The following is a 22,144-nucleotide window of genomic DNA, read 5'->3' as shown; positions in this document are numbered from 1 at the left end:
CTCCCTCCCACCCCCTTTCCCCTCCACTTGTCTCCACGAAGATGCATCCTTTCCCAATCACCCTCTCCACCTCAGTGCCTTGGCTTCCCCTAAATTAGGAAAACATGCCCTCCCTGGCCAAAGGCCTCTTCTCACATTGATGCCAGACAAGGCCATCCTCTGCTACATATGCAACTGGAGCCATGGGCCTCTCCATGTGTGTTCGATGGTTGTGGTTAGAGTTTTTTTAATCCCCTCCCCCTTTTTTTTGTTGGCTGTGCTCTTGGGGCACCCATATTGAGCCCAGAAGATGGAAGAAGGGGGTCAGGCTGCCTGAGGGTACCTGGAGTCATGCACAGGCAGGTTGTAGACAGAGTATGTGGAAGACATTCTCTGCCCATGTTTTCCTCTGAGTAATCTCCCAGCCCAGGCTTATTTCTGTTTCTACATCTGTAAAGGATTTACAGGTAGATTTGCTACCGCTCTACTTTGTCCCTGGCATCTCCTTCTTTCCCAGCCAGATACTAAGATGGATTGAACAAGCCAACCCCACACAGCACCACCTCACACTTAGACCAGTGACTTCTCAAGGGGTTTTTAATTTTGTGTCCTAGCAATTAAAAAAGAAAAGTTTTCTACATGTGCACTTGCGACTCAAGTTTTTGTTCGTTTGTTTTTAGATAGGGTTTCTCTGTGTAGCCCTGGCTGTCTTGGAACTCGATCTGTAGATCAGGCTGGCCTGGAATTCAGAGATCCGACTGCCTCTACCTCCTGAGTATTGGGATCAAAGATGTGCATGACCATGCTAAAAAACTTACGCATTTTTACATATTTTTATCTTGCCTACCCCCTTCGGTGAAATATACTCATGCAGTTTGGGAGAAGGGATGAGATACATTAGGAAATGCGTAGGTTTTCTAGTGCTTTTTTCCCAGCACGCCTGCACGATGTATACATTTCTCTCCTGACAATCCGATTGTGGCAGAAAGTGGAAGAAAGGGGCAGTTAAGCCGCACTCAGCATGGCCACCTTGCTTAACTTTTATAGCCTAGCAAAGGGAGGGAGAAACCTCAGGCCACGAGTGGGAAGTGGGAGCTGGGCTGCCCACTGTCTTGGGATGGGGAGTGGGGACTGAGAGGTGCAGTGAGCCAGGGACAAGAGCTGGTTTTTATTTTACATTCCAAATGCTGAACGAGTGAGTTCATCTCTGCTACTGCAGGTGACACAGAACTGGGACTCTATGTCCTAAACAAAATCCGATTTCCTGGATTTTAGACCGTTCTGTTTCACTTATAATAGTTGAGTATCTCCCCACTCTCCACACGGAACACTATGGAAGCCCCTTCTCAACTACATATATGAAGGACCGGGGCAGAGACCAGCTCTGAACAGTCTAGGAGTACTGTCCTTGCCGGTTTCATTTTCCTCCTGAGTCTGATGAGGTCACTTAGTTCCCACTGTCTGGGCAGGGCAGGTCCTTCTGCAGAGCCAGAACTTGAGGGCTTCCAAAAGGAGTTGTAGGAAAGAAGGTGTGGGAGGTCACATGTTCATAAGGGAGCACCCCCTCTTTGGGTTCATTTCCGCAGGACAAGGCTCTCCCCCAACCCTGGACAAATGGCTTGTGAAGGACCTATCTGCCATCGAGAGTGACTGGAGGGTGGCTTTGACAGGCTGGCCCAGTTGTGGGTGCCTTTGTGAGCTGTGACTGGGTGTCTGTGTCTGGAGTCACTGAACGCTTGTTCTGTGGGGTAAGGGGTGTGGGGGTGGGGGCACGGCCTGTAGCAGGGAGGTACGTGAGGCTGGGCACGAACAGCCTCACCCACCAGTCCTACTTTTGCCAGGTAGAACCAGCTGCTTCGGACCAATGCCTACCGCCTCCTCCCTTCCCTGGGCACGGCCAGGCCGGGGGGCAAATGACTTGGCGGGCACCTCCCTCACTTGGACCCACGGGGGCAGAGCCAGCTCACCTGGGACGCAGGCAGGGTTCCTTGCTGGTGGGTGCTTTGCCAACCGCCCCCTTTTCCAGGACTTCCAATGGGTAGGATGGGGAGGGGGCACTGGAAAGAGACAGGCCCCCTTCTGTCCCACTCTGTAGATGGGTCGAACCGGGCACAGTATACTTGATGGACAGAGAGGACAGTTCTCTGTTGAGGGCTCAGGAAATGATTTCCATGCAAATGAGATGCAAACTTCTTAATGAGTTTGCAATTAGGAGTCCAAGCTTGCCAGGCCCGGGCAATGCTTTTGGGTTTTATGAATGGGCCAGGGCCGGGAGGGGGGAGGCGGCGCGCCGGTCCGCCCCCACAGCTCCCTGTCTCCGCGCCCGCGACATGCCGCGCCGCACGTTGCTGCCTCCCGGCCCGCCGCAACTTGGCCGCCCGCCAGCGGGTCAGCTGCTCCGGACCGCGCGGGAGGCTGTCGGCCAGAGTCCCCGCCACGCTGCCTGCCGGCGTCGCGTTGGGGCCGAGGACACACCCCCTGGGGCCCCGGTTAAGGCTCTGTCCTCCGGCGCCCCTTTCCCCGTTATGGGAATGGCTTCTTGCTGCCGAAATAGCGAAGCTAGCCTTTGGGCTGGGAGCGCACTGCTTCCTAACTTGTAGGGCTGTCTGTGACCTTGGGCAGGGTGCAAACCGAGGTGACAGAGAGGGACCAGTTTTCATCCTGGAGTCCCTGCATCTCCCTAGCTTCCTTTTTTTCGGTTTTCTCCTGGCTTGCTCTCCAAGGTGATCGTCACCAAACCCAGGGCACCTGCTTTGTTGTATACAAAGCTGGCCCCCGTCTGTTCTGGGCCTGGATCTGCCTTGGGGTTGAAAGGAAAGGCCTCTAAAGTGGGTGCATGGGCAGAGGAGTTCCGGTCCCCAAAGACTCACCAGACTACCAGTAGAGTTTTCTTTCCTCAAAGCTTCCTCCCCTCCCCCACCGCTTTCAGAGCAGATTAACTAATTACCTCCAATTAAAGTGTCTAGATCTCTGTTCCTCCTGGGTTTCAGCACTGCCCCTAGGAGTCTTCCTAGGCTGCCTGAGTTTGAAAGGGGACTTGGTCACTTAGGTGGATCAGTGAGTCAGCTAAGTAATGCAGGGGGCCACAAAGGAAGCCCACCGGGTCATGTGCTTCATGGGGGTGGTGCAGACAAGCCTGGCTCTCCGGCTCGATCAGGCTGCCAAGTGGAGGTAGTGCCCGAGCTCCAGGTCTTTAAGGGCCTGTGAAGGTCAGGAGCTGTCATCTGTCGGGGTAAGGCAGCTGGGTGAAGAACTGGAGAAGCAATAGTCAGAGGATAAGCCAGAAGCCACCGGTCCTGGGGGACACTTGTGGCCTCCGTCACCCAGGACTCAGGGACAGCAGACTTTAAATGTCCCTCCCCTCTCTAACCTTGATCCCTCCTACGTCTTTTGACTGCTCCACCCCTTACTGGCCTCAGCACTAGCTCAGCCCAGTCCATCCCAGGCCCCGCCCTGACCCCACGTGTGGGACGTGAGGGGAGGGATACCTGGCATTGGAGGTAGAATGATAGGTTATGACCCAGGTCTCACCTCTGGACAAGCTGGCCTTTCTTGGTCAGGCAAGCTCATGCCAGGCTGTGACTCAGGGCCTAATTCTACCTTGAGTCCTGTATAGCAGGGATCTGGGCTTGGATCTCTTGTGTGTATGGGAAACGGAGGGGAAATTGTCAGTTGCAGGCTTCCGTCTTGAGGTGCCCTCTCTTTAAGCTCCTAAGTTCTAGGGGACTAGCCATAGCTGCTCCTTCTAGCATGTTGCCCTTGTAGGAGGTGGCAGGGAAGGCCCTCTGGCGGGAACAAGGGTTTCAGGGGCAGAGGGCAACTGAGCTTATTCAGGGCAGGAAGTGCTACTTCTGGGGTGTCAAAAGTCTGTTTGCCAGCTTGCTTAACCCCTAGGTCCATGTAGAGCCGGTCACAATTAACTCACTTCTAGGGATGCTTCTTTATGTATGCTCCGACGGTTGATAGGGGAGCTAAAAGTTTTCACTTGTCCCCTTCTTCCTCAGACCTAAGTGTATTTGTAGGACTTTGTTCTTTCCGGCACTTCATACTGGCCAGCAGAGGGCGCTACCCAAGGACTGAGGCCACCAGGGAGGTGGGCAGAGAATCCTTCCTTGCTTGTGTAGGGCTAGTGAGTCCAATCTCTCTCTCTCTCTCTCTCTCTCTCTCTCTCTCTCTCTCTCTCTCTCTCTGTCTGTCTCTCTCGCCCCCCCCCCCTCCTTTCAAGGAAGTTTGCCTCCTCCCCTCCCCCGGTGATCTAGACTTAACCTGTCAGTATTAGAAGTTAGACCCAGGTGGCTTTGGGCAGGAAAAAGCGTTTGATGGCTTTGGGGGGTGGGGTGGGGAAATCATCGCCTCTGCCAGTATCTTGAATGGGGAAGGCGTACTAGAGAGATGACCAGTTTTCCTTCCCTGACCTTGGAAGAGGGGTTGGGAGGGGCTGCATAGAATAGCTGGTGTCCCACCCCATGGGAGGGACTGCTGTGGATATTTGGGCCACATCTGGAATCCTGGCAAGACAGCTCATGGGTTATAGAATTCAGCCCATGGTGGTCTCTCACCGTTCTGTTCCTGGGGAACCCTTTATAAACAGGTACACACCTGCTACAGTGGCCCATAGTTGTAACATCACTGAATTCCGGCCGATTCAGTCGGTCTGGGCAGCAGCAGGCTCCACTAGATCTTTCTGTGTCTGGTTTGGGGGTGTGGGGTGGTCTGATACCGGCCTTTTCCACGTGGAAATGCTGGGAACTATGTCCTGGGGATCCATTCTGCCTCCAAGTGGGTAGGAGGAAGGGGAGAGTGTGGCCTCAGCACCTTTCAGAAACTCTGCCTCATGGTAGGCCGAGTGGGGAAGGGGTTACAATTGGGTTGATTCACACAAAAGCTTGACACTGGTTGGGACAGAAAGGGAGGGAGGTGACAGCAGGGGCTATTCTTTCCTGCGTCCGGGGGGTCTAGGTTCTGGGAGAGGAACACAGAAGGGGTTAAAACAAAACAAAAACCCCAACCAACCTCTGGGTCCGCTCCCTGCTAGGAATCTCGGGAAGGGAGCAGGAGGATGGCCGAAATGGCCTGGCAGAAAGGAGTTGGAGGGGGAGGGGGACCCGGGCCGAGCCCGGAGCCCACCCGGACTGTCCCCCTGGTCGGCTCGCTCGGGGGGCCGGGCCCCTCTTCCCAGCCCCTTCCCCGCCGGCGCGGCGCGGCCCCTCCCCCAGGCCGAGCGCCGCCTCCCCCTCCCCTCCTCCCCCTCCCACCCCGCGCTGCAGCTGCTGCCGACGGCCCATTCTGCACGTAGCGAATGGAGGAGCCGCACAAGGGAGGCCGCGAGTGCGCGCGCGCGCGCGCGGGGGAGAGCCCGGGGCCGCGCGGGCGGGGGAGCGGAGGAGTACGCGCGTGCGCGGCGCCGCGTCCCGGAGCGCGCGGTTTGTCCGCGCGCGGCTGCGGGGCTGGTGATGTTCAGCGGTAGCCACCAGCCCCTCTCCCAGGGTCCCTCGGCATACGCACACCCTTTCCAATCAGTGCAATCTTTACCTAGGCCTCTTAAATCTTCCACCCCAATAGCACTGTTCCTGGCGCATAGTAGGCTCTTCTTGTAGTAGGGGTGTTGCGATGCATCGATTGGCTCGCCCAATGGGGTCACTGCCCTGTAATAAACCAGGAACTGGGCTGGGAGCGGAAAGAAGACTGAAACCGAAGGTCCTTGGCCATAAGAGATTACCATGTTTCCTCCAGGAGCCTGTACCTAAGGCAGGCCCCATGAAACCCCCTGTAAGGGCCTGGAGAGGCAAAACACTAGAGGGTTTGGACCTCTCTTTCCTCTGGATAGAACCTCCCAAGGGACCCAGTCACTTCCCTTTCTCTGTCACCTGCACACACAGATCCTACTCCCTTGGGTGTCCGGGATCTGGCAGGGCTCTGCCCACACTTCTGGCGAGGGTGTGTTAGGGTGAACATAGAGTCTGTTCTGGGAGGATTGGGAGGCTGTAACGTGCAGTACTCTAGGGGCACCCTCCCCGCTTCCTTATTCCTTGATATCAGCGGCTGACAGGTAAATACTGTCCCTTCCTTACTTGGCCCAGGTTGGCACCATGCTTCCTCCCTCTGCAGGCCACTTGTGTGGGGACTTCTTTAAGTGTGGGCACTTAGCAAGGCTTGCGGAGGGGCTTGCCAAAGGATGAATAATACAGTCCGCTTTGGCCTCCCTGAGGTGGTAGAAGGGGTGACTTTGAAAGGATGCTAATCAGTGCCATATTGGGGTGAAGGTGACTGAGGGCTCTTTATCTTGTATTTGATTGTGCCTAAGTTGTTTGGCCTCCCTGAGCCTGTTTCAGGGATCATCAGTAAGAGGTAAATCTCTTGTTTTTTTTTCACTATTTTGATTGGCTCAAGGGCTGGGAACATTTCCTTCAACGTTCATTCACGGACAGAAGTGAATTCGAAAGCCAGTGCTGGCAACACCATGGAATCTGGAGGTGGGTTTTCAGGAAAGCTAGAGACTAGCTACTTGTCTCGTTTACGTCATCATCCAAGAATGAGCCATTCCATACTAGTTTCCAGACATTAGTATCTGAAACCTTAGAAAGGAGAGTTACTACATACTTCCCGACCTTCTTAATCAGAGGCTTCGGAACATGTGAGTCCGTGACTCCTGGCTGCGGTCATATTTCCTGGTGGTAATAACAGCGAAAGACAAACCTTCACACCAAACACTCATTTCATGGTTTCAGCCTTTTTTCCCCTTGGAGTTGGGATTGATTTTGTTCTTTGGAGACAAGGTCCCAGGCTCGCTTGCAACTGTCTGTGTAGCCCAGGCTGGCCTTCCTTCCTAGCCTTCAAGGTGGTTTTTTTATTTTATTTTTTTGAAATTTCCACTGTCCTCCCGTCTACTTTTAAAAACTCACCTATCGCCACATCTATCACCCTGTTAGATGCTAGTTGTACAGCCTTCATTTTGGGGCCTCCAGCAGATCCCCCCAACCCATCCTCAGCTTGTTTCAATTTGTCTGTGGGCTGAGAAACCAGAAAATCACATCTGTTAGATGTGAAAAACAAGATCTGTTGAATTTGACAAACTTTATTCAAGTTTGTCTGGAGCAATAAACATGCAGAAAGTCTGAGGACTGAAGGAGTGTCACGGCAAGTGGGACACAAGGAGCCTCTCCAAAGCTCGGCTAATAAAAGGGCTGGACACTAACATAAGAACACGCAGGCAGATCAAAGAGACAGAGTCAGTCCAGACATACACCCACATGCAGCTCCAAATTTAATAAATGAGAGGATGACATTTTGCATCAGAGGAGAAAGGATGAATGATTCAATCACATCAGATAAGTGGCTAGCTGTTTATGAAACATACTAAATGGACTTCCCCACTTCTGAAATAAACTCCAGATGGAGGAAGGATACAAAACACAGAAAGAAAAACCATAGAATTACTAGAAGAAAATATTAGCCAAGAAAAGGATTCTTTTGAAAGATGACAAAACAGGAGAGTCACAAGGGAGGGAATTTAAAACAGGACAGAACAAAACAAAACAAAAAAAGTCCCCAAACTCAGCTAGCTTTAGATGTAATATCCTACATATTTTTCTACCAACCTCCCCTCTACCTTGAGATAGGGTTTCTAGCCTGGGCTAATGTGGAACTCACTATGGAATTTGACCTTGAGCCTCTGATTCTCTTGCTTCCACCTCTTGAATACTGGGAGTTACAGGTGTGCATCACCCCACCAGTTTATGAGGTGCTAGGGACTGAACCCAGAGCTGCACGTATGCTAGGCAAACGCCCTGTGTGCTGAGCTGCACCTTCAGCCCGAGGGCATGAAATCTAAAAGTGAATAACCAAGGAGCAAAAAATCATTTTCAATGTGAATGACAAGCGAGCTTCTCTAAGTCAACAAAGAGAAGAAGACAAAACCGGGCTGAGCTGTGAACAGAAAAGGAGTTACACATGATTATCAAGCAGAAAACACTCACTCCAGTCCAAATCCCTAGCATCAACTAGGAGATGAGAAGATTCTCTTTTCTCGGATTGGATTGGCTAAGATGAGAAGGCCAGCGGGTCACTGGCATCCTCAGAGGTCCAAAGGCAATCGTGCCTTGAAGGATTGGTAACAAAATGAAGATTAATTCATAAACAGCTCAAAGGATCCATGCCAAGGAACAGAGTTATGGATGAGAAAGCAGGCACAGTAGCATATGAAGCAGAAGGATTTCAAATTGGAGGAGCACTGTGTCAAAGTAAACAAACATACAATCCCTCCAAAAAACCCCAAAGTGTCAGCTGCGTTCTTAGCAGGTGTGTGTATATGTAGGTGATTTGTCATAATTCTTTATTCTTTTAAAAGATTTATTTACTTTATGTATGTGAATACACTGTCACTCTCTTTAGACAAACCAGAAGAGGCCATTGAATCCCATTACAGATGGTTGTGAGCCACCATGTGGTTGTTGGGAATTGAACTCAGGACCTCTGGAAGAGCAACCAGTGCTCTTAACCACTGAGCCATCTCTCCAGCCCCTAGATTTGTCATAATTCTACTTCTAAACTTGAAAGCCAGCATTTGAAAAGCAATGTCAAATGCATCAGGAGGGACTTGCTTAACTACGTGATGGGCACTTCACCTCTGTGTGCAGCTTAGTGGAGGGAGGCCCAGCTTTGTGGGCCACTCTCATGAAAGACACGTGGCAGGTACCACTCCAAGGAGGGATAGACGACCTATTTAATACACTGTTGGGTCACCCTAGACTAATGGATCAGGAACCCTGGGGCTTGGACCTTGAGTTATATGTAACATGTTTTATATGTAATGTAATGTATGTTCAAGGAGTACTTGGGGGAGACATGGATTAAAAATAGATATAAACCTCTTGGAAATTCTGCCTTGGAATTTCTAAGATTCACTAGAAATGGGTTTTCTATGAGCAGAGCAAGGAGGCAAAGGGGGATTTGAGTCTCTGGCCCTGATTGGCCTGGAACTCACAGAGCTTGATATACCTCTGCCTCCCGAGTGCTGGGATTAAAAGTGTGTGTCAGCGCCTCTAGCTTGCCTGTTTCTTTGGCAAATTTTTATGGAGCTGGAGAAACAACTCTGGAGTTAAGGTTTCTCTTCCAAAGGACCCGAGTTCGATTCCCAGCATGAATATGGTGGTTTACAATGTACTATAACTCCAGTTCCAGGGGAATCTGATGCCCTCCTCTGGCCTCCACAGGCACTAGGTATGCACGTGGTACAGACATACAAGCAGATAAAATATGCATATATGCTAATAATATGGCAACAAAAATAATAATGATAATAATAATACAGGGACTAGAGCGATTGCTCAGTGGTTAAGAGCACTGCTGTTCTTCCAAAGGACCCAGGTTCAAATCCCAGCACCCACTTGGCAGTTCACAACTGTCTGTAATTCCAGTTCCAGGGGAATCTGGCTTCTTTACACAGACAGATATGGAGGTTGAACATCAATATAAATAAAAATTTAAAAATACATTTAAACCATTTTTATTTTATTTAGTGGATATGTGTAGTATGTGCGTGTATGCATGTGTGTGTGTGTGTGTGTGTGTGTGCACGTGTGTGTGCGTGTGTCACAGGCCATAGCATGCATATGGATAACAGTTTGCTGGAACAAATTCTTTTGCTTCCACCACGTGGGTTCTGGGGATGAAATGCAGATTATCAGCCTTGGTGGCAAGTGCCTTTACCTACAAAGTCTTTTAAAATCTGGGTATCCTTTTATTTTCTAAAACAATACTTAATAAAATAAACTCTTTGGAGCTGGTGCATAGCTCAGTGGTAGAGTGCTTGCTGAGAATGCCAAAGCCTTGGGTTAAAATAAACAGTGTCTCAGATGGAACAAGAAAATGGTGTATCCTGGCAATGGGCCGCTTCTGAATGTGTTACATTTTGTTATTCATTTACCTACTAGTGGGCATTTGAAAGAATGAACCTGCTTGTAATGTTTAGCCCTACTAATCCACGAATTCGGTGTGTGTGATTTACCATTTATTTAGGTCAGTGAGTCAGAATTACCTGGAAATTTCGTTAAAATACAGGCTACTCCCAGACTGATTCAGCAGTTTTGTTTGGTGCCTTAACATTTGCATTTCCCCCCAAGACAAGGTCTCTTTCTGTATTCCAGGGTGGCCTCAAACACAGAGAGCCTTCTGCCTCTGCCTGGAATTAAAGGTGTTTATTGCCTTTAATCACTAGCTCCAAGACTACCTCTGGGATCACTGCAGGCTTTCTTTTGTCTTTGAAAAACATTTTTTTTTTTGTTTGACAATTTCATACATTTATTTAGATACTGAATTTTAGTGTTTTCTACCTTTCCATCCTGCTTTCATGTCTGCTTGTCTGTCTGTCTGTCTCTGGAACCCTTCTCGTCAAGTCTCTTTCATACTTTAATACCCTTCTGTTCTTTTTTAAAAAAGATCTATTTACTTGTGTGTGTGCATGTGCTTGTCTCTGTGTGTGTGTATGTGTGTGTGTATTTGTACCACGTAAGTGCTGCTGCCTCCAGAGGCCAGAAAAACATGGCCATCCGATCCTCAGGAGCTGGAGTTACAAGCAGCTAAGTGCTTGGAACTGAATCTAGGTCCTCTGCAAGGGCAGTGAGTGCTCCTAGCCCAGTGCCATTTCTGCAGCCCTGGCTGCTTTCTGTGTGTGGCCCACTGAGTTGAGTTAGGGTTTCTTGCTAGAGTGTGGGTGGGAGATTTTTTTTTTTTTTTTTACAGTAGTGAGGGCAACTTTTGAGTGCTTAGCAGTGGAGTAGAGTTCAGGCTCTAAAAAGAGACAGGCTAAAGCCTCAAGGACATTAAAAGAAGTGAAATTACCCATTTAGAAAAGGATGACTCTTAGAATTCCGTCTGAAGGGCCTGGAGTTGTCAAACACACAGACACAGAAAGTGTCTGGGGCCGGCTGGAGGCTGGGGAGTCAGGTTTAGTGCGAAGAGTTTGGGTTTTGCAAGACAGAGTCTGGAGAGGGATAGTGGTGAGGGTTGTGCAAGAGGAGGATGTGCTTTGTGTTACTGAGCCGTGCACTCAAGATGGGATAAAACGGGAAACTTCACGTTCTGTATGCTCCGAACGCCATTAAAAGTTAAGAAGAAAAGCCACCCCAACCCAAAGATGTGTGAAATAGAGCTCGAAACTGGAGTCAGGTCCGGCGTGCAAGCCTCCCTCTAGAGTGTAAACTTGACACCCGTGCTTGCTGATAACTCCTGCACTTTCCTGTGTGTGTGCAAGCCTTGGCATCTGATAAGAGAGGCGGTGTCCTCACCCACACAGTGAGAAGCGGGAAGCAGACCTTAGCGGCTCGATGCACTGAGGGATGGCTCCGGGTGACAGTAGGCACAGTTTGGGGATTTCCTGGAAGACGAAGGCGTGCTGAGTTACAGGAAAGCTGGCTTATCGCTCATCTCTTTCAACTCTCCTTGCGAGGGCCAGAGCTTTGGATAAAGATGTAGAGAATGACCCAGGCAGCTCCCGTGTGTGCAGAGGGGCTGAGTGAGATTTGTTGGACAAGGCACGTAATTCTCAGGGATGAGCTTGGGGGACATACGGCCGGAGTAAGGTCTCTACTGGAAAGAGGAATGACTACAGGGTTGGGGTGAGAGAGAGGGAGGGCCTGGATGTGAGGAGAACCAGACCCCAGAAAGCAGCCAAGAGGCTGTAAGCTTCTAAGCTTCTGCCAGGTTCCCTACTAGCAGTTGGAGGAGGGGGCTCCTGTTTGAGACTGGGGACTTTTCTACATAGCTCACTCTGGCCTGAGCCACTTTAGATCCCTCCTGTCTAGGCACGTGGAATCTGGGGCTGTCAGAAGTTAAATAGATGTGTGTGTGTGTGTGTGTGTGTGTGTGTGGAGAGGGTCAAGAAGAAGAAGTCCAGAGGTACAGTCTTGGAGCTAAGCAATTCAAGGTTCAAGGCCTGCAGAATCCCAAGCCTAGGCTCTCTGCCCTTCTGGCTTCTACTCAATCCACTCCCCAGCAAGCTCTTCTGGGAAAGCTGGGGACCAGCCCTGACCCCTGATCTCAGGGAGCTCATAGTCTGGCCGGGAGATGGGCCACCCTGACTCAGGCAGTGTGGGTGTCAACCACTGGCCTGGCTGGGTCACTGTAGAGCCAGATCTGTCCAGATTCTGCAGAAGTCACAGGTCTTAGTCTCCCTGTCTGAAAAGTGGGGCTATGTTGGTGCAGCTCAGGATGGGCAGTTCTCAGCAGGAGCTGGAGAGGTACCTGGTATCCTGCAGTTGGGGCTGTCAGTGAGACAGAGAGAACCCGGAAGTCTTTTCTTCTAGTGTTAGCAGTGAGGATCAGTGGTTGGAGCACTTGGTATGAACGAAACCTTGGATACAAGAGCCTGCCTTGCTTGACATTTCCTGACCACAGACAGAGGTGTTCAGGCTTGCCTGTTCATCTCCATGATGAACACCAAAGACCCATCCCTCCAGCTGAGGGCACAGAGCCTGAGATAATGGTATGAAATGGCCATGCTTAGAGTTGGATGTCCTGGATATATATCCTGTAGCTCTTCCTGACGTGGCTGGCATGGTGATTTAGCACTGGATTTTGGAGCTGTGTTGTGAGAGAGGACCACCAAGAGCAGGAATACACTAGCTAGAACTGGCTACTCACGGAGAGTGACTGTCCTTCCTCAGGAGGGTGGCTTTGGAAAGGAAACTCCTCCACCCACGACAAACCTACAGACCTGCTATGGTGCTGCAGATGGTAAAGATGCATTTGTTTCAGACACCAAAGGAGACCGAATTCTGACCCAAATTGATGGGGAGATAGGGAATCCGTCTTAATGAAGTTCACAGCGGAAGAGAGGAAATTCTCCCACCCCCACCCCTGAGCCTTGGGAGACCTAGGCCTAGAAAGACACAGCCTATCTTCCGTCTGAGGGAGGACCTGTTCCCATCTTAAGGAAGCCCCACTTTGAGAAAGATGCAAGGCCATCCTTAGAGAGCCTAGTCTGAAGGAGACAGTCATAGCTCTACCTTTAGGAAGCCCCACTTGGAGGGAGACACACAGTCATACCCATGTCTTCACGGTGATAAAGAAATGCCAAGTGTTCCCCACTTCCTCCTTTCCCAGCATTTCCCCTGCCCAGCCTTTTCCTCTTCTTTTCTGGAAGTTTCCATCCCTCAAAAGGAATTAAGTAGGGGCTTGGACAGTTCCGATTTCTGCCTTCTGCCCTCTGACTCCAGGCTGGCTCACTGAACCTGCAGAGAGACTTTGAAGCTGAAATGTGAGCTTCCAGGCAGAGGGACTGAGACACAGTGAGTCAGGATGAGCTGAGCAGCCCTCTGTGGCTCTGTCAGAAGGGACAGGCTGGCTCGGTGGAGAAAGAGCTCGGCTTCTGCTAACTCATGATCCTGGTGCCCTTTCCCGTGTGTCTTGGAGCTATGTAGATGCATGTGGGAGAGCTTATGGCAGTCCAATTGAACAGTCATGTTCCACCTCGTAGCTGACATGTGAGGCTGGATGAATCATGGATCAGGATGAGAATGTCGGGATACTAGATGCAGTCCAGCTGTTTGGGGCGATGAGCCCAACCACTCCTGGGCAAGATGTGGTGGCCTTCTTGCTTCTCCACCCTCGTTCTATCTCTCAGCCTCCCAGAAACACTCCCAGGAAAGATCCCCTTCCTGGTGTCCAACCATGGATCGTCTGCCTACCATGTAAGGACTTTTCTTCCCTCCCATGACACAGGTAGGGGCAAAGGTGTAGGGTGAGCCCAAAGAAGCTAGAATAAGGTTCACACTCACACCTTTGCACATATGTGTGCTATGTCTGAGTGCTCATGGGTTCAAACACTCCAGACAGTAGAGGCCATGTCTGAGGGCGGGAACTAAGAGTCTTGGCATTATTTTTTGTGGCTGCCTGAAGCAGAAACTATTTCCTTTCGTCTGGCAGGAGCTCACTGAGTGGAGGCCGGCCTGTCTCCGCCAGCAGACTGGAAGATCTAATAGAAACCAGGAAGGTACCAATGCCCAAATGCACAAGCGCTTCCTCAGACATAGACTTCTGAGCCTCAGGTTCCCTGAGTACACTGAACTGTAATTTTTTTCTTCAACAAAACTAAATTAGACATAGCTTCCTGGCAGGGTGGGAGTTCCCTGAAGACAGACCTCTTTTCTCTCGTTGCTTAGAAGGGAGTGTCTCCTGGGCCAGGCTGGACTCCCTGAGGGCAGTCTGTGTCTACCCACTGTTCCAGGACCCCCTAAGAGGACCAGCTGTATCTCATTTCTCAGGCGATTTCTACTATAATCTCGGAGACAGAGTCAGCCACAGGATCTTTGCTCAGGGCAGCTGTAGGGAAGGCTGCAGTCTTGGCATGGTTCGTGACTCTGCCCCTCGGCCTCTCTTGCCCTGCGTGCCCTCTCAGTCAGGACCCATGGCATGGTGGGGAATCCCATCGGCTCCTTCCTTCTCTGACGCCCATGTCTGGCTCTCATGTCCTCCTGCCCACCCACGCACACTGTGGCTCTAATATGTAGGCAGAGTTTGGTCTCTGGAGAGGTGTGTCACAGATGTGGTGTCGTCTCCTCACAAGCCTGGAATGTAGAGGGGAAAGTGATCTCCCTTGGACAAGTGAAGTCACACAGCTCTCAGGAGCAGACCGGCCTGGGCTGCAGGTTGGCACTGCCTTGCTTACATCTGACTATGACCCGTCCTGTGTGGGCAGACTCTCTGGCCCCCTAGCCTGTCTGACCTCACGTCAGGTGCTTCGGTTTCCTGGGAAGAAGCCAGTGAGAACTCAGAGCCCCTAGAAGGCTACATGTTAGATGTGTGAACTGTATGTGTCTGAGGCTGCCCGGAGTGGGCTGGGCTGGGGTGGGGTACATCATGTCTTGACGCTGATCTTGAATGCCAGCGTGGAGCTATTCTGTGGGTTTGGACTTAGGGTGGGAGGCAGACAGTGGGCTTCTGTGGGCCATGGAAATGGCAGTCTAGTCAACCAACAAGAGGATCTGGTGGGTTCTGCTAGGAAAGGGAGTGTTGGTACTCAGGAAGTATGCATGTGTGTATGCACTTAAGAATATGGGCACATGTGCCCATACACACACACACACACACACACACACACACACACACACACACAGACAGAGACACACACACAGATACATACACATACACACAACCACACACAGATGCATACACACACAGACATACACAGACATATACATACACACAGACACCACACACACACACACACACACATAGACACACACAGACTCATACACTCAGGCACACACACACACACACACACACACAGACACACACAGACATATACACACATATAGACACCACACACACACAGACACACACAAACATATATACACACAGACACATACAGACAAATAAACACACACACACACACACACACAGGGCTCTACTTCCACCTGTGTCTCAGTACCCACTCCATAGGTGATGAGACCCTGGGTCAGAGAGGCCCTCTACTTTCTCAGAGCACCTTGTATCTAGTTTTCAGTGAATTCTATCAGCCCTCTAAGCTGCCACAGCTGTGGAGTAGAAGCTTTTACCAGCTGTGTGGTCGGGATCTTCAGTATCTCTGCACTTTAGTTTCTCCATGTAATAAAGGGGAATACCTATGCGGACTTAATACGTAGCCTTGTTATGAGGAATGATGGGGATCTGTGGCCTGGAGAATTCACAGAACATGGGCCTCCATGTCTTCTCCCTCATCCAACCCTCTTCTTCTAAAGGGAAAAGAGTGATTGAGAGTTGGGACACAGCCAAATGGGCTAAGGCTTCCTGAGAACAGGAGACCAGCAAGGGGGATCAGGACCTTGGGGAGGAAAGGAATGTATTTCCCATTGGTCCAACTCCTCCTGGGCCCCTGATTACCTCCCCACAGCCTGGATATGGGCTCCGGACACGTACTGGATGATAAGGGCCAACCAGCAGGCAGGACGTGGGCTACGTGAGGGGCCAGTGGAGGCGGCTGTCTGCCCAGCTCAAGGGGCCAAGGCCGGGAGGCCGGGCCATGGGGTCCATTGTCTGCTCACCACCCCCTCTGGCGATCACAGGCTCAGGAGCAGTCAGCACCAGGCCCTTGGCAGAAGCTGGGTCTTGTTCCCCCCACGCAGGCACGTCCTGGCTCGCACGTCCCTGGGCCTCCAGCCATGTTGGTGCTGGCCGTTGCTCTGCCACTGGCCTCTAGGGGGCGCTGTTTGGGCACCTAGAAAATTCTTTGCATTGGTGAGTTAGACATGGGGAGCGTATCTTGAGGATATTGGGGGCTAGCTTATTGACATAGGACAAACCAGGGGAGGGAAGAGCAAGGATGTGTTTACTATGATGTTAGCGCAAGGACTGAACCTGGGGTGATGATTTGGATGATTGTTTGCTGAAATGTCAAATTCCAAGTGTATATAGATAGACAGAGGTGAGGGAGTCAGAGCTGCCCCGCTTGGGTCTCAGTTTCCCTAGGTGTGTATACAGGAACTGGAGAGACTCCGCTCTAGGTGAATGCTCATCCTGTCTGGGCTTTGCCTCACTTGAAAGCAGTGGGCAAGATTGCGCATGTTACAAAACCATGCCTTTCTCTTTCCTTCTCCTTCAAAGTTAGGTCATCTTTGGGGTCTCTGTGGTCATCTGCCCTTGGAAGTCCTTGAGGGGTGCTTGACAGCTAGCTTACTTTCTTTAGAGCCCCCAAACCCAGGCCTCCTAGGGCCAGGGCTGTGCCTCTGATCAACAGGTTAAAAATAACCCCCATGGGCTTTTCTTCCCTCCACAGGAATGGTGTCTGTGTTGGCATCCATGGGCTCTGTAGCCCTGCCAGCTCCCACATAGCATGTGACAGTGTCAGAGGACTGGAGGTGTGAAGCAGGGTCAGCCGGAGAGGCTCATGCTGTCACCTGCTTCCAGGTGAGGGTACAGAGGATAGGTCAGAGCCACCTGTCATCCCAACGCTGCCCACGAGGCTGGTGACACATGCTGGGCAAAGCGAAGTTCCTTTCACACAGCATAAACTGTTGTACCTAAGTGTGGGTCAGGCTCTCCTGGATTAGAGTTGGTCAGCCAGGACATTCCTAGCCCTCAGCTCCCAGAACTGTAATCAGAGACCCACAGGGCTGTAGCACCAGGGAATTCTGCTCTTGAAGTCAGGGCATTCTTTTTCTCTGCCCAGGCAGGAAAATAAAACCAAACCAACCCATCAGCCCCATTAGAGAATATTTGCAGTTTGTCCTGAATGCCAGACTTGAAGCTGGCATATAAAATTAGTCTTCCAACATGCCCTCCGAGCCCAGTTCTCTCCCCCCTCCCCATCTCTGTTTTAACAAGAGAAAGGTAAAAGGAAGTTAGAAGTTAGGCTATTTGTCTAAAGTGGCTTTCAGACTCCACATCAAGACGACCCCCATGTGTGACCTCACAGCCAGAAGCCAGAAGCCTGTTGGTTGCAGGTCTATGCTGAAGTGGCCTCAGGCCCGGACCATTGAGGCTGTTCCTTCACCCCCTGACCTGGCCCACATCTTATTACATTTTTCTTCATAGCAAGTACTCTTTCCTGGGCAGTCAGAATTCTCCCCCAGGAACCAGAATTCTCCTGATTATATTGGCATTAATGAAAAACCACGTCCTCACTGTCCCCACCCCATGTCCTTACTCAGTCATGGCAGCCACACCCAGAATTTCATGTGAGGAATGTGTGGAGGAGTGATTCCATCTATCCCACTGACCTGCCGAACATGGCTTCCATGTTCCCTGAGCCTGCTCTTTCTCAGGCAACATGATCTCAGCTTCTTTTCTTCCTGGGCATGCGTCTGCCCTCCACAGTGCCTCTGCCACCCTGCCTCACCTCTGCCAGCTCCTGTGAGCAAATGGGAACATGGCTGAGGACATAAGAGCTGCCAGCATCCCTCCAGAAGGTCCCCTAAACAGTGGGTTTGCAGGTTTTCCTTTGACTGTTGCCATCTCCCAGCAGGTCCCCCACTCCCCTACCCCACATCCCAAGGATGCTGACATGGGTTTAAGATGTCTTTTGGGTCTCCAGGGGCTAGGGATGGTGTCCCAGACCTCTCTGCTCTTCACCCTCCACTGGTGCAATGATGTGACATGCACAGAACAGGCGTCCTTTGCCAGAGTCCTCACAGTGGCCGGGTGAGGAAGGCTCTGCTGTTTCCAGGTAACGGTCCCAGACCTAGAGGGGAGCTCTACCTGGGGGGCCACCAGAGGAAAGACTGTACCGCTTAATGTTTGGTTTATATAAGATGTACGTTCTCACTCTTGTGCTTGAACCCTGGAGGTAAGCATTTCCAGGGTAAGCAATGGCTAAGTGCTGGGAGGATCCCAGTCTTGTCTCATTGATCTGTTCACTTTCCCTTTCCAAGGTCATTTTCCAAGGTCATCACGTTTCCCAGATGGCTTCTGAAGCTCCGGCCAGCAGCTTGAAGGACAAAGAAATCCTGAAATAGGAGATCTCCCTCCCCTGTATAGGAACTTCCTGGAAGTTGTGCATACTTCTTTGTAGGAGGAATGGCAGGCTTCACTGACAAGGTAGTGGTTGCATCTGCATAAAGTCAGATGCTGCGCAGCCTCAGAGGTAGTAACTTCACCATGAGGACCAAACTGAAGTCTGCCTGAGACCCTAGAGACTGATGATACAGACAATGGCAGCCAATAGGGAACTGCCACTTAGAGGACTCGCTTGCTTGAGACCAATGGGACATGGATGGAGGGTATAAAGGGTGCTCCCCAAGAATTAGGAAATGAGCTTGCTGCTGCATTCTCACCTGCTCCCTGTTCCTGGAGTCTGATCTAAGCCACCCTATCTCCAAACCCCAAGGACAAGTAATTAGTCATCCAGCCAAACCTAGCTGCAAGGGAATCTGGAGGATGCAGTTTTGATCCTATGTGCCTCTGGCTAAAAAACTAGATATGAGTGGTATGGGGAAACAGTTTTTGTCACAAAGTTCCTGGCCTTCTTTAGCTTATAATGGGTAGAAGACAGATGGGGCCTTCTTATCTTCTTCCTCCTCTTCTTCTCCTCTTTTTAAAAGATTTATTTTAATGTAATGTATGTGAGTGCACTGTCTCTCTCTCTTCAGACACACCAGAAGAGGGCATCACATCCCATTACAGATGGTTGTGAGCTATCACGTGGATGCTGGGAATTGAACTCAGGACCTCTGGAAGAGCAGTCAGTGCTCTTAACAGCTTAGCCATCTCTCCAGTTCATCGATCTTTCTGTTTTTTTTTTTCTTTCTCCAAGGCCTTAGTTTTCCTGATACTTACTCTTTACTGCCAGAATTGTGAGTGGCAGCCATGTAAAGACAGGTACATCTACCTTTGTCTCCTGATAGACTGATAAACAATAAATAATTCTTAATAAACTAACCCTTTTGTAGTTGGGCTAGTTGAACTCCAGAGAGGATGGGTAATTTTCCTCAGAGCACACAGCTGGGCTGAGAGGCCAGTACCTTCTTTCATCGATGCTCACCGTAGGAGTGGATGTGCTGGACCCTCACTGGGCTGGACAAGAAGAACTGGAATGGCCTGAGCCCTAGGAAGGGGTGTGTCTGAAAGCAGAGGGCAGGCAGGGGTGTGGCCTTAGGCACAGGTTGTCTTCTCAGCACTTACTCAGTGCATGGTCAGCAACACGTCTGAACAGGGCACTGACGGGTTTGGGGATTTCTGTCGGCGCCAGAAGCGTAGCCACATTCTCAGACGCCACATTTCCCCAGTTAAATGTCCGAGACCTAGTGGTGAGGGGAAGATGGATATATGGGACAGCTTGGCTCATTTCTCTTGTCGCCCTCCAAACTACCCTAGTGATGCTCAGCACCTCCTCTGTGTGTATGTGTGTGTGTGTGTGTGTGTGTGTGTGTGTGTGTGTGGTCTTTGTCTTCACCTCATGAACATGTAAGCAGGGCATCAAGTCCCTGCTAGGCTGCTTGGTGCGAAAGTGGAAAGAATGTAACCGTTGAGAGAAAGGGTCTAGATACTCGGGCTGAGGAAGCTCATCTGGGCTATGCCTTCATCTCTGGGTAGGACTGTCCTTGCCTGCTGCTGACCCGTGATATGAGGTCACTGCCCTGGCCCGGTGTGGAGGAAGTCTGCGTGTAAGTGTGGTTACTGCAGCTTACATTACTGTGGTTAGTGATGTGGGTCTCTGCTCTTGGGTTTCTGACCAAAGAGGAAGAGCTCAGGAGTTGTGTGAGTCACAGCTGGCAGACAACAGTCGGGTGTACTGGTGACAGTCCTAAGACGCAGATGTGACCTCTGCCCTCAGGAGTTCTGGGCAGACGTAGGCAATGAACAGAAAGCACTGTTTGAGGTGAGAGGCCCTCCCCTCCTCCAGGAAGACCTTCCTGGTTAACTGTGATGAAATTTCTCTGGGGTTGATATGCAGTTTGGCAAGATGGGCTTCTTCCTCTGTCCCATCTGGCCAGGTCTGAGCAAGGAGCACCTGCAAAGGCTGTACCAGGGACACGGCAGAATGCTGTTCCTGCACTAGAGTCCTTTATTCATTCTGCAAGTGCCAGGTGCTCAGGGAAGACTGATATCAAGTCATTGCACAAATAAAAAACATTCCAAACTGTAATGTGCTGGCAAGGAGAACCCCACATAGGTTCTGGGAGTCTCACCAGGAACTTGGATTACCTAGGGCTGGACTTGATATTGAAGCTGACCTCCTGCCTAGCTGGGTACACACACACACACACACACACACACACAACTACAACTCACACTCACACACACAAATACAACTCACACACACATGCACTCTCTCTCACACACACTTTCTCACACACACACACACTCTCTCACTCTCTCTCTCTCTCACTCTCTCCCTCTCTCTCTCTCTCTCACACACACACTCTCTCTCTCTCACACACACACTCACACATTCATATGCACTCACACACATACATACATATGTATACACACACATACATACTCACACATAACACAGACACAACTGTCAGGAAGAGTTAACTGTTTAAGTGGCAACTGTAATACCATCTATTGGTCTGTTCAGAAGTTTCCTACCTGTGTGGACCATGTATTGTATCTGTATGGCCAAGGCCCTGCCCGAGGCCTGGCCTAAGGAGGTACCAGGGATTCAGGAGTATTCAGAATTCCATCAGGACTCTCCTGTCTGCCCCCAAATTAATTTTAGGATGCTGGAGTTGAGCCATGGGGCTTATAGGTGGTCTGGGAAGGCTCCAGGGATGAATAGGGATGAGTCTGGAAGGGGATGAACTTAGATGGGGGCTCAGCATAAATGGTGTTGGTCCAACTATAGGGCAGTGAGGAGGAGGCTGGAGATACAGAGGGCAGGGCAGATTTTGGGTAGCAAGCGGTCCTGTGTTGCATCTGTTTGGGGCTCGCCTTCAGGCCAGCACTGTTTGGACTTGGATGGGCATGCAGGTTAATGGTGGGTTTTCTGTCCTACCCTTAGTCACATTATATAACCCTCTGGGGAGGGGTCTGGGCTGATCCAGAGCTGAGAGCTTCCTCCCTACCAGCCCTTCCCTGGCACTGGATCCGCATCAGCAGGAGTAGCAGTATCGGAGTCACCGATCACTTAGCAGAGCCGATCTCTCTCTCTCTTTCTCTCTCTCTCTGCCTTGGGTCTCTGCTGGAAACTGAGGTCCCTACCTCCCGTGGCTGGACTCATCTCCAAGCTTCAGCACCTTTCTCTTGTCCTGCTTATCAGCCTGGCTCTCAATACACTAAGACCAGGCAGGGTCTCAGTAGGGCGAGCTCATCTCCCTCGTAGCCCCTCCCCTGCTGCCGACTGTTCTTCAGGGAGAAGTCTCACTGGCAGCGTGGCATGCTGCCCACCAATGGGGGCCATGCCAAGCGTGATGTGATGTGTGCTGATCCCTCTCCACGCCTTGCTGAAGACCAGCGGCTGATGCACCCGGAGGCTGGGGAGCCTGGGCGGTTCTCCCATCATCTCCCCAGGGGAGGATGTCGCAGTGAATTGAGGGCTCCCTTGTTTTATGGGGGGAGGGGCCAGTCTTAAAGACTCTCCTGGACCTCTTATGTCTGGTCTTGTGCCCCTAGTTTATGGGTGCTCCGAGCATGACTCAGGGTGTCATATTAGTTGTAACCCCAGTGGGTATAGAGGGGTCTCCAGGTGGCAGGGTCCCCACCCCCAACATACTAAAGATATTTTCCC

The 22,144-nt window shown here is 50.9% G+C and overlaps 1 pseudogene across 1 annotated transcript; it reads right to left on the bottom strand.

Annotated features, from left to right (window-relative positions):
• Positions 1–1,396: 1,396 nt before the first annotated feature.
• On the bottom strand, positions 1,397–2,152 carry LOC308421157 (annotated as a pseudogene). Its single transcript has 2 exons — positions 1,947–2,152; positions 1,397–1,494 (listed from the first exon to the last, which is right to left on the bottom strand). The product of its transcript is annotated as an uncharacterized misc_RNA (transcript).
• Between the last annotated feature and the right edge of the window lie 19,992 nt (positions 2,153–22,144).

This window comes from Micromys minutus (genome assembly GCF_963924665.1).
Source record: "Micromys minutus genome assembly, chromosome: 5".
NCBI lineage: Eukaryota > Metazoa > Chordata > Mammalia > Rodentia > Muridae > Micromys > Micromys minutus.
Note: the sequence above shows the minus strand (reverse complement) of the source record. Positions and strands in the feature narration are given on the sequence as shown.